Raw genomic sequence first — 19546 nt, 5'->3', positions numbered from 1 at the left:
GGAGCCCGATGTGGGACTCGATCCCGGGACTCCAGGATCATGACCTGAGCTGAAGGCAGATGCTTAACCATCTGAGCCACCCAGGCGCCCTGTTAGTAGGTATTTATGGTCGGCCCCAATTGGAGCATTCGCTGGCTTGTAAGAGATCACTTTGCATGAGGACCACCTCCCCCTGCCCTTAGTTGAGTAATCCATTCTAATTCAATCCAATCCCAAACTGGGTCAACCAGTTTCGGTCCTCCTAGAATTGTTCACTCAGAACTTGAAGCTGTCTCATGAATGGCAACTCCTGCTGCTGAGGATCCTGAGCTGTCTCAGTCCTTACCTTTCCCAAGATGCATTAACTCTCCATTAAGTTGGATTAATCTCGCCAATATCCTTCTTTACAATTGCCTTGTTTCTTATTCCAACCACAAGTGATTTTCGCTAGCAGCCAAAAGTTCTTAGCTAATTTATCATTTTAATCCCATGTTCCCAATTTTTTATTTTATGTGAAGTGATAGTTTGTGGGGAGGGGGCGCCTATTCACATCAATCTCAACAATGGGTTGAGATATTCCCAAACGAGACAACCAAGAATTGACTCCTTCCTCAGTAGCATCCATGGTGCTCATGCCTAGCAGGGATGAGAATGACCAAGCCATTGTCCTTCTTTATCTCTGGAAAAGTCCAACCTGACTTTCCGCCAGAAAAAAAAAAAATTGCTTATGCTCATAAATTGGCAAAATATACCTCTTGCTACAACAGACATACTGCCTCTCAGGAGTCCTTTTGGATAAATTTCCCTAAAGCTCCCTGCATCTTTTTGCCTTTCTGTCATCCCTGCAACCCACACAGACATTGTCCAGACCTCAAAGATATAATGATTAGCTGGTACTTTTTTGGTTCATTAGCCCTTCTGATATATTAGTTGATTATCAAAAGAAGTTTCAGTATGTCATAAAATCTGTTTGGTATTAAGTTGATACATGATGTGTTTTTCTCCATCCAGCTACATAGTTTCCTTCAAATCTGGACCAGATGAGCACCCTGGGACTTGTATGAGCTCATGTGTGTATCTGCATGGAATGCAGTGCACTGCATCCCATTGGATGTGTGGAACACGTGCTTGGCCCAAATGGAAACATCCTTAGGCACTGATGCCTCAATTAGGGAAAAGATAAAGACACAATATCAGATATGGCATCTGTAAAACATTAATGTCTTGGTGATGCTCTCTATTTAAGTCTATTTTTTGGTTTTCTTTGATGGCTAGTTTAGGCAAAATTGTGATGTGCATAAAATCGCCCATATCCAGCCCGCCTTTGGGAATAGCATCCTACCTCTGCCCCTGCTGATTGCTCCTTCTCGCTGCCTCAAGCTTGCTAAAGCCCCATTGTGTGCTCCTGCTCATTCATTCAGTAGGCCTCTTTTGAACATCTATTAAGTGCTAGGTATAGGGGAAAGGGAAGGATAAGAATAGTCCTTGCTTCCAAGGTGCAGAGGAGGGGACAGAAATGGGAACAGACAATTGTTTTACAGCAGGATACATGTATGATTAGGTGCTATTGGAGCAGGTGAAGTGTCCAAACTAGTCTGAGGGAGGGTGTGTGAGGCAGGGAAGGCTTCCTGGAGGACCAACCCAGGAAGAGAACCTTGAACAACACCCAGGAATTAGGGCTGCTGCTGGCCCATCAGGTGCCTTTGTGTGAATAAGAGAAAAGCACTCCTTTGGGCAAGAGGCAGTTTCATGCGGAGCGCACAGCTTGGCAGGCTGAGTGTAAGCTGGATGTAGTTCCTACTCACCCTCTCAGCTAGGTGGCCTTGTGACATCAGCAGCCGGCAGAGCCTTCCATATCCATGGGGAGAACCCATGAATATTCATTTCCTGGGGCTGCCGTAACAAATTACCACAAACTGCGTGGCTTAAAAGAACAGGAATTTATTCCCTCGGGGTTCTAGAGGTGAGAAGTCCAAAATTAAGGTGTTGACAGGGCCACATTCCCTCTGAAGTGTCTAGGAGAGAATCCTTCCTTGCTTCTTCCAGGTTCTGGGGGCTCCAGGCATTCTCTGGCTTGAGGCCGCATCATCCATTCTCTGCCTCTGTCATCACACGGGCTTCCCTTCTGTGTGTCTCTGTGTCAAATCTGCCTCTGCCTTCCTCTTATAAGGACTCCTGTCATTGGATTTAGCCTCCCAGGTAATCCAGAATGATCTTGTCTTGAGAACTCTAAGTTGATTATAGCTGCAAAGACCCTTTTTCCAAATATGTCACATTCTTACATTCTGGAAGTTAGCACATGGACATCTCTTTCTGGTGTTCATCATTCAACTCACTACACCATGTGAAGGAGGGAGGGAAAGAGTTTTTAGATAGGGCGCAGAGTACAGAAAGCCAAGGAGGTGTGGGAGGGCAGGTTGGTTCTGGGAATGGCATGGAGTATGGAACACAAGGTTCTGGGGGTAGGGTAAGAGCTGAGGTTACTTGGGAAGCAATCTGCTGGCCACAAAGGGCCTGTGTGCTGGCCAACAGGCTTGGACTGTGCCCTGAAGGCAGTGAACAGGCTTTTCATGATCTTAATTTTAACTCAGAAAGATCACTGGGATTGAAGGTCAGAGGATGGATTAGAGGAGGGCGAGACTAGAGGTGAAGAAATTCCTCCCAGAGGGTGTTCCTGCTCCTCAGGTGAGGAATTCAGTGGCCCAACCTTTGAAGAAGAGACAGTGAGGATAGGGGACCCAAACACAGTGATTGGTGACAGGTGTGAGCTCAGTGGGGAGGGAGTCAAGAGTCTGGGTTGATCTCAAGGTGCCTGCTAACATTCCAGTCCCAGCAACGTGCACACCCTGTCATCCACATTCACGTGGTGCTGGACATTTTAGCTCTTGACAAACAAGCCATTTGTACTTTAGAACTTGAATGTGAGTATTCAAGAAATCACATCTGGACTCAAAAGAACATCCCCCTTGTGCGGGGTTGACAAAATTCATGTCCATCCGGAACTTGTGTATGTGACCCTTGCAAAAGGGTCTTTGCAGATGGAATCAAGTTAAGGATGAGGTCATACTGGATTAGTGCAGGTCCTAATGCAAGGACTGGTGTCCATCTCCAAAGAGGGAAGTTTGGACATAGAGCTACACCGGGAGAACATGATGTGATGATAGAGGCAGAGACCGAGTGAGGCTTCTACAAGCCAAGGATGGCCGAGGGTTGCCGGCAACTAGCAGAAGCTGGGAGGAGACAAGAAAAGACCCTTCCCTAGAGCCTCCAGAAGGAGCGTGGCCCTGCTGACACCTTGAGTTTGGATTTCTGGCTTCCAGAACTGGGAGAGGATAAACTTGCACTCTCTTAAACCACCCAGTTTGTGGTAATTTGTTAGCAACCCTAGGAAACTAATATACATCCCTGAAGGTGGGATTTCCACACACTGTGGACAGTCCTGGGGAGTGATATTTCTGATGCAGAAGAAAGAGCATGTGATGTCTGTGGTACAGAAGAAAGAGCATGAACCATCAGGGCATGCCCAGGCCTGTCACTGCGCCATGAGTCTCAGAACAGACCTTCACCTCAGAGGGGTCTCGTGAGGATTAGATGAGAAAACGAGTGTGTCTATTGAAACATTGTTTAGGATGGTCCAAAAAAAGGGCAAAAGTGACAATGAAGGTGGTGGTGATAGCAAGTTGTGGGGTAAGATTCATGGATATTGCATGCTATGGGATTAAAAGAAGCACGTACACACATCTATACATACGTACACATTTACTATACACACACAGACACATTCACTATGATGTCATGTCACCTAAGAAAAGTAGCTGGGCATAATCTACTCCCGTTGTTTAAAGAAATGAACGCATCTACGGCACCTGGCTGGCTCAGTGGGGGGAGCATGCGACTCTTGATCCTGGGGTCGTGAGTTCGAGCCCCACGTTGGGTGTAGAGGTTACTAAAAAAAGTAAACTTAAAAAAAATTAAAAATGAACATATATCTATCTGTATGTGCATATGATTATGTGAGCATGCGCAAAGGGGTGGGATGCTCCACAGCCAACCAGTGAAATTTGTTACCTCAAGGGAAGGGGATAAACTCGAGAAAAGAGTGTGTCCATGGTGGGCGTTGTGTCCTACTCCCTGATCCCACACAACCCACTAAAGCCACTTCTGTCATCTCTATTACCCACTGCTTTTTCATGCCGCTTTGCTTTCCAGCTGACGCCATATGTTGACAATGAGTTTAAACTCATTATTGTTCTTTTCCTCTCCCCTCAGGAGCTCCATCTGCCCTGGCTTCCTCCCTGCTGCCCTCCAGGAGGGATGGGACAGAAAGTGATCTTTTCTGGTCCTATTCCATCTGTAGGCATCTGGCGTAAATCCCTGTTGGGGCATAGCTCAATAATCTCATTTCTTGATTTGGGGAGCCCTGCTGCAGAAGTCCATGGGCCCCTGTCTTCACGCCTTATTGAGATCCCTGCACCTAGAGGCCTTCCGGTCCCCTTTGTCTCTGGGTTTCTCCTGGTCTATCAGTCCCCGCCTGGAAGTTGCACAGAAACTCCAGTACAACAGGCCATGGGACCCAGGGGGGCTCCTCCATATGTGCATGTGTACCCTTCTATCAGCCTTCTTTATTTTTATTTATTTATTTATTTAAGAGAGAGCAAAAGCCCTCGACTGGGGGGAAGGGCAGAGGGAGAGAATCTCAAGTGGACTCCCTGCTGAGCACAGAGCCAGAGGCGGGACTCGATCTCAGGACCCATGAGCTCATGACCTGAGCCGAAACCCAGAATTGCACACTTAACGGACCCAGTTACCCAGGTGCCCCATGATCAGCCTTCTTTAAACCACCCTCTGGGCAGCACCCTGTTCAAGGGATTTCCAGTGGTCTGGAGCTATACCTTGAGGGGTGAGCAGCAAGCTTCTTGCACTTGGAGTTCCCATTTGGTCTGGGTTTTCTGATTCCCCTCACTTCCTCCCCACCTAGGTTTCTAACTGAAAGGGGGGTACCCAGATGGAAACTCTTCCTCCTCCTCTCTCCCCTTCCTGACCTCTCCTGGGAGTGGGAGGACTCTCTCTTCCCTTTCTGTCTTTTTATCCTTTTACCCTTTATCCTCCTTTTCTTCTGCTTCACAACATTTGCTGAGGTGAGAAACAAATGAGGAAGGGCTACAGAATGAGAGCTGAGATTATCGAAAGGGAAAAATACATTGACAAGGTTTTCCAAAACTTTATCCTTTCCTTTTACCCACCTTTAAATTCATTCATTAGTTACTATAGTGGGTTGAGTGGTGGCCGCTCAAAAGATATGTCTGCATCCTAATCCCTGGTACCTTTGAATGTGACCTTATTTGGAAAAGGGTCATTGCAGATGTAATTAAGTGAAGGATCTTGAGACGAGATCATCCTGGATTGTGCAGGGGCCCCAAGGACAATGACAAGTGTCCTTATATGAGGACACAGAGGGAAAAGAGCAGAAGGTCATGCTGGATGGAGACAGCGACTGGAATAAGGTAGTTACAAATGAAGGAATGCCAACGATTTCCTTGGAATCACCAGGAGCTCGAAGATGTAAGGAAGAATCCCCCCTCCCAGAGGCTCCAGAGGGAGCACAGCCCTGCCAACACCTGGATTTTGAACTTCTGACCTCCAGAAGAGGGAGAGGATAATTTTCGGCAGTTTTAAGCCACCGAGTTTGTGGTGATTTGTTGTGGGCCCTAGGGAACCAATACAGATTGACAATGAGCATGACATACTTTTGACATTAAAATAAGCAAGAGGCAAATGCAGAGTGTCTGTAGAGGACCTGGCGGATGGGCGCTCTGTAATAGCGGTTCTCATTCTAACGGGAGCTGGCAGCCTCTAACTGTGCCTCCGGGGACCAAGCTCTCCTGACCCTCTTAGCAAGATCGCTAAGCCCTTCACCTGTTCTCTTTGCTAATCTAACTGTTCTTTCTGTCATGCCAGCATACACCCAGGATGCTGACAGAGTTCAGAATCGCTGTCTCTTGCTACTGATCATGCAATAAAAATGGCAAGCTGATTAGTCAGCCGGAGGAGAGAAGCCTTTTTCCCATTATAAGCATGATCTAATGCTGTAATCACCTAGCCTGCTGCCGGCAGCCAAGTGCTCGTGGTCCGGCAGAGGCCCCACAACAGGTGAGCCCTGTTAACGGGCATCCAACGACATGGTTTCAGCTGCCCTGCAGACCAGCCTGAGTCTCATTCCCTGAAACACAAGCACTACATCCAACTCATGTGTCCCTGAGCTCATTACAACCTTCTGGGGTCATACTTTTAAAATATGCAAATAAAACTGAGGGCTCTTTGGGGAGTGTAAACATAATTTTGGTGGTCATTCTCCATCTGAATGGTGCTCCTGACCGCCCAGATGGACTCGGTGCCTTCCATCGCCCCTACGGCAGTGCTAACGTGAGGCTTTCTGGCTTGAGTGAAAATCTGAAGGAATTTCAGTGCACAGAGAAGAAATGTAAGTTCAGTGCTGGCCCTAACCCCACCCCAAAGCCCTGGGCCATATGGCATCGCACCCAGTCCCTACTGGTCTTCCTTGATCTTCAGGTTCCAACATATTGCTGAGTACAACCCTGCTCTTTGCTCACCTCTGCACAGAATTTCGCTTTGACCATCTCTTTCCTCCCCCAATGCTGGACCCCAACAGCTTCGTCCCTCCATCCCACCAGAGAGAGCCCCAAATCCATTAACATCAGAACAACTCCCCACCTTTGACTTTGGTATACACAGAACTTGAGGCTTTCCTGTTCCAGGATGGAATTTCCCTTTTTTCTACAGTTAAAAGTCCAGTTAAGTGCTTTCTCCCCGACTAGAAAGCCTTATCTCTCACAGACCAGTTTGGCTTTCCATTGTTAGCAGCACAAAGAATTGGCCGAAGCTTTGAAATTACGATTCTAACTTAATGCTTCTGAAGAGCCTGGATCCAATTCTCAGTCGGGATTAATGTCCACATACTGAATGTCCCTCCCCTTACCTCCACTATAGGCAAAGTTTTCTTCCAGCCCACAGGCAACTGGGTCTTTACAAAGCAGAAGATGCACTTCTTCTTCCATTGTGTTCCAGCATTGTGTGACTTTGGGCAAGAAGTTCACTTGCCTGACCTCACAGTCTCTATCCGTAAAATAAGAGTAATAATACCTCTTGCATAGGGTTATTGTAAGAATACTTAAAGGCAGAATTTAAGAAAACTATTTAGCATGGCACCTGTCATTCAAGAAATATTCAAGAAATCCTAGGCTCTACTTGTTTCTCTCTTTATATGATTAAACAATGGTTTGCTTTGTTGCCTTATACAAGTATTGTAATGTAGTTCTAAGAGTTATAGGAAGATTCAGAAACTAGTTAACAAAGATACACTGAGTCTCCAGAGAAACTGAAATGTTCTGCTTTGTTGAATATGTTTTTAGCTATGTCTTTGCACATGTCTGTACTTATTTCTTTAAGATTAATTCCTACATCAGGAGTTGGTGGGCAAAGGATATTTACATTCTTAGGACTTGGACTTCATATTGCCAGACTGCCCCCCAGAAAGTCTGTACCAGTGTGCATTCTCCACAGCACTATGTCCAAGTGTCTTTCTCTGGGAATCTTAAGTTTTTCTCAAAATTTATTAATTTGATGGGTGAAAAGTGTGATCTCATTGTGGTTATCGAATTGCTTTTTAAACCTGGAAAACAAAAATCCAACAATTCCAACACATGGATTTTAAAGATGAAGATCCCAAGACTCAGAGAGATTAACTGACTTGGCCAATTCACCTAATTAGTAGGACAACACAAATCCATGTCCCATGTTTCCTAACTCTGGAATTCTTTCCATTATACCACTCAGGAGAGGCAGATTTAGCCTAGAGGTAAAGCTACTCAGGGCCTACTTAATAACAAGGTTCAATTAGACCGGAGGGAGTGTGCAGTAGAGGAGTCAATGAAAGGAGCTCTAATTAGTGTCTGGCTAATTCAGCATCACATAATGAGTATGGCACGCTCCGTGTTAGCGCCACCTACTGGTGAGAACTTAAGCTCGCCCAGGACTTCCTCTCTGAAGTCGAAGGTAGAATGGGGGAAGATGAGAGAGTCAGACTGGTTTAAATTGTTTTTCTCTAGGGAGGAGTAGACAGAAACAGAATTCAGTATGGAGTCGCTGAGTCATGAACCATTGGGACTTCAGTTGCTGTGGTCTCCTGAATTGCTGTGAATGAAATTCCAGTTTCCGGTAGCGGCAAAGTCAGTTTCCTGTTCTTCCTATTGTGTACATGGAATGTAACTTTCTTCTTTTTTCTATAACCTAATTTCTAGTTTAAGCCCACATTCTGCTAGTGGCAGGAAACTTAATATAGAGGGAATTCCAGAGTAAAATCACCCACTTCGGTGTTTATGCAGTCATTTCTGGTTCCAGTCATTTAATCCAACATTTTATTCCCTTCCCTTCTTCCTGGGGTTGCAGCTAAGATCCTGGAGGTTTAGGACTGTTTAAGTGTAGGAAATGGGGTGCTGGGGTGGGTGAGGAAGGGATGGTGGTGGTCTGGTCCACAGGCATCTTAAATCTGATGTAGGCCTGGTCTGTAGCCCTTGGCATCTATTCGTACTGGCACCCAATGGCCATATTTGACGTCCTGCCCAGGTCTCAATTGTTAGGGAGCCTTCCATCTCTGATGTATCCTCTTCATCCCAACTTCAACCCCTGCTCAGTTCTTCTGATCTTCTTTTAGCCATTTTGTGTCCATATGGGGGAGGGTGCAAACAAGGGAAGATGCTGTCCTACAGATTTTTGGTCATGGGAAAATCCAAGGGCTCTCTCAGGCCCCTTCTGCCTGCTTCACCCTGGTGCCCTGTCTAGGCTGTTATTCCTAGTATATGGGACAGAAGTTGGCAAACTATGTCCTGTAAAGGGCCAGATAGGAAATATGTTAGGCAAATCCTCAACTCTGCCATTGTAGCACGAGCAGCCAAAGACAATTTGTGGACAAATGGACATGGCTCAGTTCCAATGTAACTTTATTTACAAAACTAGGTAGCATGCCAAATTTTGCCCTTGGGTGGTAGTTTGCTGGCTGCATATATTTTTCTGTGGGGTCCCTCCTAACTCCAGGTAGCTTTCAGAGAGCAAGGTACACATTCTTTCATGTCCTGGTGCCACCTAAATCTATCTTGAGGATCTATTACCCTGCCTCTGAAAGTCAAAGTGTGGGAGAAGGCAAGGTACACAACCCCTCAGGGATCTGTCAGCCTGTCGGCTCCCTTACCCCCTCTCCTCTTTCTCTAGCCAGAGCAACCACCCTCACTTCTCTGTCCATTCTCTTGTGTATAGTGGATTTTATGTCTCACTTACTTGGGGTTTAAGTTCAGTTTAGATTCACTTTAGATTCAGTTACACCTAGCTCTTGCAAATCACAAACCTTTGCTCTGGAAGCTCTAAATTCTGTAGTAAGAGTCAAGAGCCTCAATGGCCCAAGGTCAAGAACTTGATGTTTTATTCTCCATGTTCTTCATAATCCTTCCCTTCTCTGGGAGCCATCAATGCCTCAAGTGACTCTTGCTAAGTCTGGGCCTTGACTGAATCTAACCCATACTCTAAGGGCAGCTGAAAATAAATTTTCTGGCCAGAGTCTTCATCTGGGTTTGTCTTATGAGGAACTGAGAAGAATAAGGTTGACCTGAAATTCTTAGAAAAAGCTGCCCACTCAGACGAATAGAAATAGATGCTTTCAGAGCAAAACCGTTTAGAGCAGAGCTTTTCAAACTATGGGTGAAGACACATTAGGACACTGGGACAGGGGTAGGCAAATTTTTTCAGTACAGGCACAAATAGTAAGTATTTCAGGCTCTGTGGGTCATGCTTAATATGCAACTCTCAACTCACTACTACTCAACTCTGCCATTATAGTGTGAAAACATTCATGAACAATGCATATGTGAATGAGCGTGGCTGGGTGCCAATAAAACTTTATTATGGACACTGAGATGTTAATTTCATGAAATTTTCACATGTCATGAAATATAATTCTCCTTTAGATTTTTCTCAGCCATTTAATAACATAACCATTCTTAGCTCACGGGCCATGCACGAAACAGTTGGCTGGTTAGATTTGGCCCTTGGGCTGTAGTTTGCTGACCTCTGCGTTAGGGCATCAGGAAATCAATTAAGGGAGAGGCTAGACCAGGAATTTAAAACAAAAAAAAAAGAAATGAAAAATGGGAGAATGAAGAAGATAGAAACTGTCAGACTGCACTGTTGTCAGAAAAGGTTTTGTGAGATATTTATTTCTGTTAACTGGCATACATATGTATGCATTGAATGGAAGTACAAAACGTATTTCTTACTGTGTGTAGTGGCTGAAAGCTTGCAAAATCATCCATTTTGAGAAACATTCCTTTCAGCATGACAAATTGTTCTCTAAAGAGTCATTCCTTTATCCATTCCCCACCTCCGGGTTGGGTGCGAGCATTGCCGGATAAAATACTGGACAGCAAGTTAAATTTAAATTTCAGATGCTAAAAGCTGAATAATTTTTTTTTTTAAAGATTTTATTTATTTATTTGAGAGAGAATGAGAGACAGCATGAGAGGGAGGAGGGTCAGAGGGAGAAGCAGACTCCCTGCCGAGCAGGGAGCCCAATGCGGGACTCGATCCCGGGACTCCAGGATCATGACCTGAGCCGAAGGCAGTTGCTTAACCAACTGAGCCACCCAGGCGCCCCAAAAGCTGAATAATTTTTTAGTATTAGTATGTCTCCTGTAATATTTGGGAAAGATTTATACTGAAAATATTCATATTTTTATCTGAAATTCAAATTTAACCAGGGACCCTCTATTTTTTTTTTTTTTTTCTAAATCTGACAGTCATATTGGGTATATAATGAATTGCATCCATCAATACTGTAATAATCTTAAAACTCCAGTAAGGGCAGTCCAGTTTAGTTGGTAACTTAAGAAAGAAACCTGACATTTAAGTAATTCCTCTGACAAGCTCAGAACTAAAGGTAGAGCAGGGATAAAAGCTTGGCCCTTCCTACTCCAATTCCTTGTTCCCTCACCAGGAGGTTCTCAGACGTGGGCTGTGTGGAAATGCAGTTCTTGGTTGAGGAGGAGAGGGGTTCAGTGGGAGCAGTCCGGTGACAGTGCAGACGATACCAGTGCATTGTCTGTGGAGAATTTAAGCACAACATAAAGCCGATGGCGTCTGTTTTTTATTATGACTGTGCAATGCCAATGACAGAACACCCTTCTGCATCACGGCCGACTCCCACCCTCCCTGATATGCCCCTACTTGGTACGTAGTTGGTGCTGAGTTAAATGCTGCTCTCCTCTTTCTTCCTTCTTTCCTTTTCTCTTTCTTTCTCTCTACCCTGGGGCTGGCAAATAAGTTGCAAACCACTTGCCAACTGTAATTGGTGAAGACAGCCTGGACTATTGGGTTGAGAAGGATTCTGAAGTTGAGTCTTTGCTCAAAGCAGAAGAATGCTCTGCTTGATCCGTGATGTCTGCCACAGGAAGGTGAGTAAGGGGTGGCAGCATCGATCCCACGTGTTTACCAAACCACAGTGAAACTCTACAGCCTCCAGACAGCAAATAACTACACTGAGCAGCTATTAAACGTGAATCCAAAGCTCTCTCCTACTTAAGACAAGGCAAGAAGCGCAGAGGAAGAGGATTTCTGCCCATCAAATGCCCACTCCCACCGTCAACACACACAACTCCTGTGGGACCTGGGGCTCCATGCTGTGCAGATAGGCAAGGAGGGTGTATGTTTGTTTGGGGCCAAGGGTCAGGGAAGATGGAGGTTTGGGTCCAAGAGGAAACTGCTTTGGGGGACATAGAGGAATGGAAACTCTTGCCTTCAGCCTATTTTTGTAGCCCTCTCTCCCCCCACACACAGCCTCTCCATGCCTGGAGCTTTTGCATGTGGCTCGTGCACAGTGCGACCAGAGGTCTCTGCTCGCGTGTGCCTTGTTGGAAGCAGTGAAGAGGAATGTCTTCTCTCTCCTCAGATGTGTGTATGCCTGAAGAGAGGGCTACAAAAATAGGCTGAAGGCAAGAGTTTCCATTCCTCTATGTCCCCCAAAGCAGTTTCCTCTTGGACCCAAACCTCCATCTTCCTTAAATTCCCAGATTGAGTAACTTCTTGGAAGGCTTCCTTGGTTTTTTTTATTTTAAAATTATTTTTCCAGCTGTAATTTTTCTTGAATCTGGACTCTTGCTCTTTCTGCTTCAAACTTCATTGTAAATCCAAGTGTAAGATCAGACTTACAAATAGTCTTTGTGTACAGCAGGCGTCTGGGCGTGCCATGTTTTGACATTGAAATACTCTTCCATTTAGATGACTCCATAATTCCTCTGCATCTCAGTTTACCTTCCCGCCCCAGAAATTGGAGGTAATAATTGGAAGGCCATGGGCAGGCCTTCCACTGGGAGGAGTTGATAAATTTAAGAACGCCTTTAAAGCCAAAGAGAAAGAATGTTCAAAGGCATATAAAAGCACTTGGATAGCTATCCGGGTCTTTAGTAGTTTTGGCAATACTTTATTTTGTTGAGTCAGTATCCTGTGGGCCTAAAAATGGCTTCTAAGACTATCTGGTCAATTTCCTCTTGGGGAGTGGTGGTGTGAAGGGTCAACGATCCCTCGTATGGCTCAAACCAACTTTGTATTTTGTGCAGAGGTCAAGATATTACTCATGATATGAAGGATATAACCTTTGGATGATTCTGGCTTATGTACATCTAGACATTGCAGATTTGATTTTTTTCTTAACACACCAGTGAGACAAGGAGATGGGTCCAAACTCTGGTGCTTTGTTTTGTGTTGCCTCAGCCAGATGATTTAGTGAGTCATTCATCGTGCTTTCCTTATGGATTGTTTTTCATTCTATCCTTAAACCCAACTTGTAGGCCACTTAGTTGCGTCTCTTCACTAGACTCTCTGGAGCCATATTAATTTCTACCTCAGAAACAGTGTTCCCGCTTTGTTTTAGATACCCCCAACTTGTCTCCTCCTCTAACCTATTCCCCTAGCCCACCCAGCCTTCAAGGTCCCACGGATATCAGCTCCATCAAGCCATCCTTGACTATTTGTCCAGTACCCTATGATTTCTCCCATTCCTGAACTCCTGTTGGGAATTTTGTCAATACTCAGTCTTTGCACTTGATCTCTGATGATCTCCTATAGTCGTCCACATTTTTCTTGAGGGAAAAGATCCTGTCATGCTTTCTCTGCATTTTCCAAAATGCTGAGCCCATGTTGGGTCTGCCTCAAGCAACTCCGGATCGATGAATGGTTGAGATGTCTTAACTGGGCCTACAGTGGATGCGTCTAAGAACACAGAGCTTCCCATTATCTTTGCGGTGTTTGACCAGAGTTTGCCCCCAGCCATACCCAATTACAGGAAAAATAGTGTTTGAAGTAGGAAGCTAGTTCTGTGAATCCACATTTCCTTTGTTGGGCAATGATCTAGCTGCGTGTGGCATAACTTTTGCTGACACATAGTGTACTCACTCGTTTTTTCTTTTCTTTTCGTGTCAGAAAAAGACTATTTCCATTCAAGTCACAAGTGGTGAAGGGGGGTAGTGGTTCCTCTGTGACCTTGGGCAAGTCATTTCATCACCTTCAGCTGCAGTTTCTCTTCTACAACTTTTCCAGCTCCAATGTTCAGCGAGTCTACGGTTTTGTGGCTGCTGAACTCTCTTCACATCTCATCAAATAGATTTGTTCACATGACAAAGGGAAGGTCTCCCTTAGCTCCCTCTTCGTTTATTCTTTGGATCTGTTGTTGACGGATGGAACTAGTGATGTTAATCATCAGTTGCCTGGCTGGGCCTTCTTCCTCCAGTAGCTGTAGCTCTTTATATCCCACTAGCTAAGACTCAGAGTCCGCTTGAGGGTGGTTGCTTTGACTTGACTGCTCAGGGGCACCTAGACAATCTAATTTGGGGAAAATTGTTCTGCTAATCTTTCTCCCTACCTTGGTGTACATCCTTGGTAGCACGGAATCTTCTGCCTGTGGTGCAACATGGGCCAAGTCAATTCTTTTGTTAGAGCTTTTGGAAAATTCACTACATGTACTAGTGACTAATAAAGCAACTAATAAAGGCTTTATTAGATGCCTTTTCTCTTTCTTTTTTTGTGGTGGATTGCAACAACAAAACTGTCTACCATTGTTAGCCGTAATTTTATGAGTTGTTGTCTTTGGTGACTTATGTTCCTGCCGTATCATTTTAGGTGTCACATCTTGTGGACAGATGTCTTGGGTAAGACATGAGTTAATTTTCACACTTTAAAGTTGGCCCTTGTGCTAGACAGAAAGTAGAGGAGACTACTCTGTTATTAGGGTTTTCAAATGGATGTTTACATTCCTGTAAAGCTAGTCTGATTTCTGCCATGATAGAAGAGAGATCTAAAGTTAGAACTAATTAAGAAATATCTATTATCTAATTGTTGCTATGTTTAATAAGCTATTTAAGCAGAAAAATTATTTTGTGGAATTTTAAAAAGTCATTTGATTGGATACCTTTTGGTCTTCTAAAGTACCTGCAGCATTTTTCCTAAGAAGGCATTGTTCAGTGGGAAATGTCAGTGGGATTATTCCTTCTTTTAAGTAGATTTGGTGTGTGATTTATATGCTTATATTTCCATGCACACTCAGGGAAGCAATTCTCCTTTGAAATGTACAAAATACTGATGCCAAGGAAGGAAGGAAGAAAGGAAGGAAGGAAGAAAGAAAGAAAGAAAGAAAGAAAGAAAGAAAGAAAGAAAGAAAGAAAAGAAGACAAAAGAAAAGAAAAGAAAAGAAGAGAAAAGGAAAAAAAAAGAAAGGAAAATCAGAATTTCAGAAGAAAGTAAATTACTTGGATTAGAACTGAAACCATGTGGGGCCCAGGAATCTTGTAATATTCTGCCCATTAAAAGTTCTTCAAATAAATGTGAATATACAGGAGAGAGAGCGAGAGAAGTCGTGCATTTGGATTCAACGGCGTGTCAGCCTAATTATATTAGACAATGGTGAGCTCAGTAATTCCACTTTTGATCCATTGCTCTGTGAAGTTCATTATTATCTGTTTCAAATTATTGTTCATTTCAAGAGCCCTACAATGAAAAAGCATGTAAAGACTTTGAAAGAGCACTTGGTGCCTTCCCCGAAAGCTTTGTGAAACATTTCTTTGGAAACATTTCTGCTGAGGCTGTGCATTGGTAGTGAGTGGGCGTAGGGGACGGGTGTCTGTGCTTCCCCTTTTCAAATTTGTTTACCTTAAGTACGTCTCCATGGAAACGAGGCCTACTTTTGAGCCAGCTTTAGGGTTGTCCATAAGAAGAAGGAATAGAAAAATATAGATAGCTAAAATTCTCATATAATCCAGAAAAGGTCATTCAAGGTAAGAAAAACTAAGATTTATAGAGCCTGTCTTTAAGACTGATGATTTAAAAATAGGTTTTCTTATTTAACCCTGAGAGCTGGATGATATTATCTCTGTCTTACAGATGAGGGCCTTGAAATTCTGAACATTTACTCAAATAGTAAGTAACAAACTCACATTTGAACCCAGGCCTGTCTGATTCTGAAACCCACGCTCTTTCTATAACACCATGTTGCCAGTAGTTTCAACCTTTCCTCCTACCTCCCTCAAGCATTTTCCAGAACCATATAAAAATGGGCCACTCTTGATTTTACCTTCTTTTGGGTAAATAAAATGCTTGTGAGGAAAGAGATACTAGGAAAAAAGAAAAAATAAGTGGCCTGAATAATCCAAGTATGAAATCATCATCAACAGCAGTAGCAACAACATCATGAACACTTGCCCAAAATATTTCCAGAATCCTAGGCTGGTCCAGGAAAGCCTCATTTAGCTAACAATCCCTTGAGTAAGAAGGGCTCCATTTACCAAATTATTGGCTATGCTCCGCTTTGAAGGGAAGACAAAGCTGTGCGCTGGAAAGAGTCCTGCAGACATGGGTTCAGATCTTGTCCCTCCATGTGAGAGCCTGTACAAGACCCTAAGAAGCTTCTTTCAGCGTCAGATATAAACAGGGTATCTTGATGGGGCAGGATCTGGCCCTCAGCCATTTCAGCCAGTGGTGATAGGCAACACCCTTTTTTATATTCACGACCTCTAGCTCAGATCTATAGCAAGTTCAGTTTGTACAAAGCATCAACAAGGGCTAGGAAAGAACTCGCACTAAGGGAAGTGGTCTCGTGTGGTGAGATGGGCCCTGCAACCAGGCCTGAGTGTTGGAGAAGAGCTATGGCCCCAGTAATATATTGTGGCTGATATTAGAATTTGGCCCCACCCAGCAATTAAAAAACTTTGACATAAATGCCATAGCCCTAGAGCTTGAGCAGCCTGTGGGCCCTCCTAACTCCCGCTCCAATTGGGTGGAACACAAAAGGAGCATTCTCCTATTTATTTCAGGGGTGACAAGATCTCTGGCATTGAGGTATAGGTATTTTCAGTTCTAATGGAGATAGAGGTGGGACTGCCAGCTTGGAGTGGCCCCTCCATGGAACAGTGAGGCCCTGAGGCCAAAAATCCTAGTTCTGTGAGTTTCAGGTAAGGAGACAACCGAGAGGGATCCATGGGCACAATTAAGCAGCCGAATTTTCCCAGCAATATATAGGGACGGCAACCCACTAAATATTGCACTTCCTATAGTCAAAGAAGTAGGGCTTTGCAGCCATTGGGACTTTAGGTGGAGATGGGCATGAGACTAGATGACACTCACCATAGAAGTTACCTTTTAGGTTATTGGGATGATAAGGTGCAGTGCCAGGCACAGAGTAGGCCTTCAGTTAATGTGAACTATTTTGATCTGTCTGGGGCATAAGCAGGGATTGGCAAAGTAGGCAAGTCCGGGACACTGGGCAGAACCCTGCAATGCCGCCCCAGATCTCAAGGGGCATCGGGCCACACAAATCAACTCTCAAAGTGCAGTCTGAAAGGAACATTAGACACAGGAAGGGGAGAGAAGGTGTAAATCTGGAAGCTGGCTGAGAGGATTTGGAGTGAGAAAGGCTGAGCTATAAGGCCTCCAGCTGGAAGGGCTGGTGGAGGCAGGAAAAGACGGGGGTGGGCCCTCTATGCCTTAGCTTGGTGCTACGTCTTTCCTGAAATGCCCACCTACCCCTTGTCTCTCACTGTTCACCAACAATTTCTTTTAAGACCCAACTCAAGATTCATGTCCAGGGAATGTTTCCCTGCTTCACTGCAATGGACACCGACCATTCCCTTGCTTTCCTTTGCGCTTCTGCCTTTAGATGTTTCTTGGTTTCAATTTCTTTAAGGCTTGGCTTTTCCTTACAACATGACTAGGGCGACATCATCTTTTATAACGTGTTTTTCAAACTATCTGGTGAAGAACCAGGTTTTTAACATTTCCAAAACGTTGAGGAAAAATTCATGGTCCTCGTGCATGTGACTCACCACCCAAGTTTAACAGCATCCAAACTGGCCCCTACTACCTTGTTCACTGACACAGGCCCATTGATCATGTGTTGGATGTCGTGACAAAGTCAAGTTGCCCTAAAAGTTTCGAGACTTTACTGGAGCAAATTCCATTTTGTGCTAAACATTTCTGAACGTTGCCAGGCTTGGTGAAATTTTGGGTAGCATGTTTTAGGGCATCCCTTCCCTCTCCCTACAAACACCCCCACTCTCAGACCCAAGACGGTTGCATATGGTAATCACGTGAGAGAGAAAAATCCTTCTTTTTCCCCCTGATAGTCTCCATTCTATCTGATTTCAGCCAAGATTCTCTTTGTGACATAATTACTGCCAGGGTGCCTGGGTGGCTCAGTTGGTTAAGTGACTGCCTTCGGCTCAGGTCATGATCCCGGAGTCCTGGGATTGAGCCCCACATCGGGCTCCCGGCTCAGCGGGGAGCCTGCTTCTCCCTCTGACCCTCTCCCCTCTCATGCTGTTTCTCTCTCACTTGCTCTCTAATAAATAAATAAATAAATAAAATCTTTAAAAAAAAAAAATTACCGCCAGAGACCCGAGATTGCATGGGTGAAGAAATGATGAACAGTGGCTCCTAAGGAAGAATGAGTTTGAGGGACATGAAGGGAACATTAAGATTAGAAGTAACTCCCTTAGTAACAGCATCATCATGTTTTTGAGGAATAAGCAGATCTGCATTTGTCATTGGAGTAAGTCAATCTACAACAATCAAATCAATGGAATAACGAACTCTCCTACTCTTTTTCTCTTGGTAAAAACAGCTCTTCATCTGAGATCTCCAACATTAACATAGGAATGCTATTTTTAAAGAATGTTTTTTGTTTTTCTGTTAGATACCACTCAGGCACTGGGGGCCATAGGTGCTGAGAAAAGGGAGGAAACAAAACACAGTCCTTGCCCTCATGGAGCTGATGTTCCACTTGGGGAGGCAGTGATAAAGCCTCCAGGGGACAAAAATAAGGAGCCCTGAGATCACAGCAGCTATTTGGGGGTCAAAGATGCCCCCTTCCCCTCCGCCCCGACCCGAAAGGAAGGGATATTAGAAGTGGGAACTGAAGGTGAGTAGAGGTGGGACGGGTACGGAGGAAGTGCTCTTCCAGCAAAGATATCAGCACACACAGTGGTGGATGGGGAGTCCACACATTCCAAGGACTGCTTGGGGACTAGTGTGAATGGGCACAGAGCGAGCCCAGTGTGGCTGCTGGGTTGGCAAGAACCAGGCACATGGGTCTCCTGAGCTGGTAAGGATCCTGTTCCTAGAGCCACGGGAAGCTATTGAGAGTTCCTGACCTGGGGAGGGATAGGCTAGGTTGCGTTTTGGGGGGATTTCTCTGTTGTAGGGAGAACATGCTGGAGGTTCAGAGTGGGCTCTGTGGGATGAGTTAGAAGGCTATTGGCTCGGTGATGCTGGCTTGGATCAGGCAGTGGAATCTCTTGCTCTTTTCATCTTTGGGGGACCTGCCAACAACTGAACTAATTAAATCCTTTGAGAGATGAGTGGGCAGCATTCCCATTTTTCAGATGGGGAGACTGTTAGAAGGCGCCCTAATCAAGTTATTTCTGCACCCCCCCCCACCCCCACCCCGGGTAGTGAAAAGAAACACGTTTTTGGAAAGGCCAAGACCACAGGCCACATGGAGCCCAGGCGTGTGGGCCGCTGAAAGATTGTTTCAGGACCTAATTATCCTATTGGCAATACCCAAGATGCCATTTCTAGCTCCTTCTGATCCACCATGGATGTGGTTTTCACTCAGCAGATCTTGAGGATGACAGGTCTAAAATAAGAAGTTAAAGCTGAGTTTTGGCATGGAGCCTATGAACAACTAGTTCCCAAGAGTTCTGCTGATTAGGAGCAGAGGGGAAGGCTGGTGAATTAGATCAAATTGTGAATTGCGGTACGTTTTCAAAGAAACAGTGTGATGACTTTCAAGGATAAAGGTAAGTCAATTCAGAGTCATGTATATGAAATGGTTTTCCTTTCCCTAATACATCAATCTGCTGCATAGCATCATCAGACACTGGTGTCTTCCCATCAACCATGAGGCACATTGCTAAAAGAATGAGAAAGCGTTAATGATAAGGTAGTTATCATCTATTATTTA

The sequence above is a fragment of the Halichoerus grypus genome, chromosome 3, assembly GCF_964656455.1.
Source record: "Halichoerus grypus chromosome 3, mHalGry1.hap1.1, whole genome shotgun sequence".
NCBI lineage: Eukaryota > Metazoa > Chordata > Mammalia > Carnivora > Phocidae > Halichoerus > Halichoerus grypus.
Note: the sequence above shows the minus strand (reverse complement) of the source record.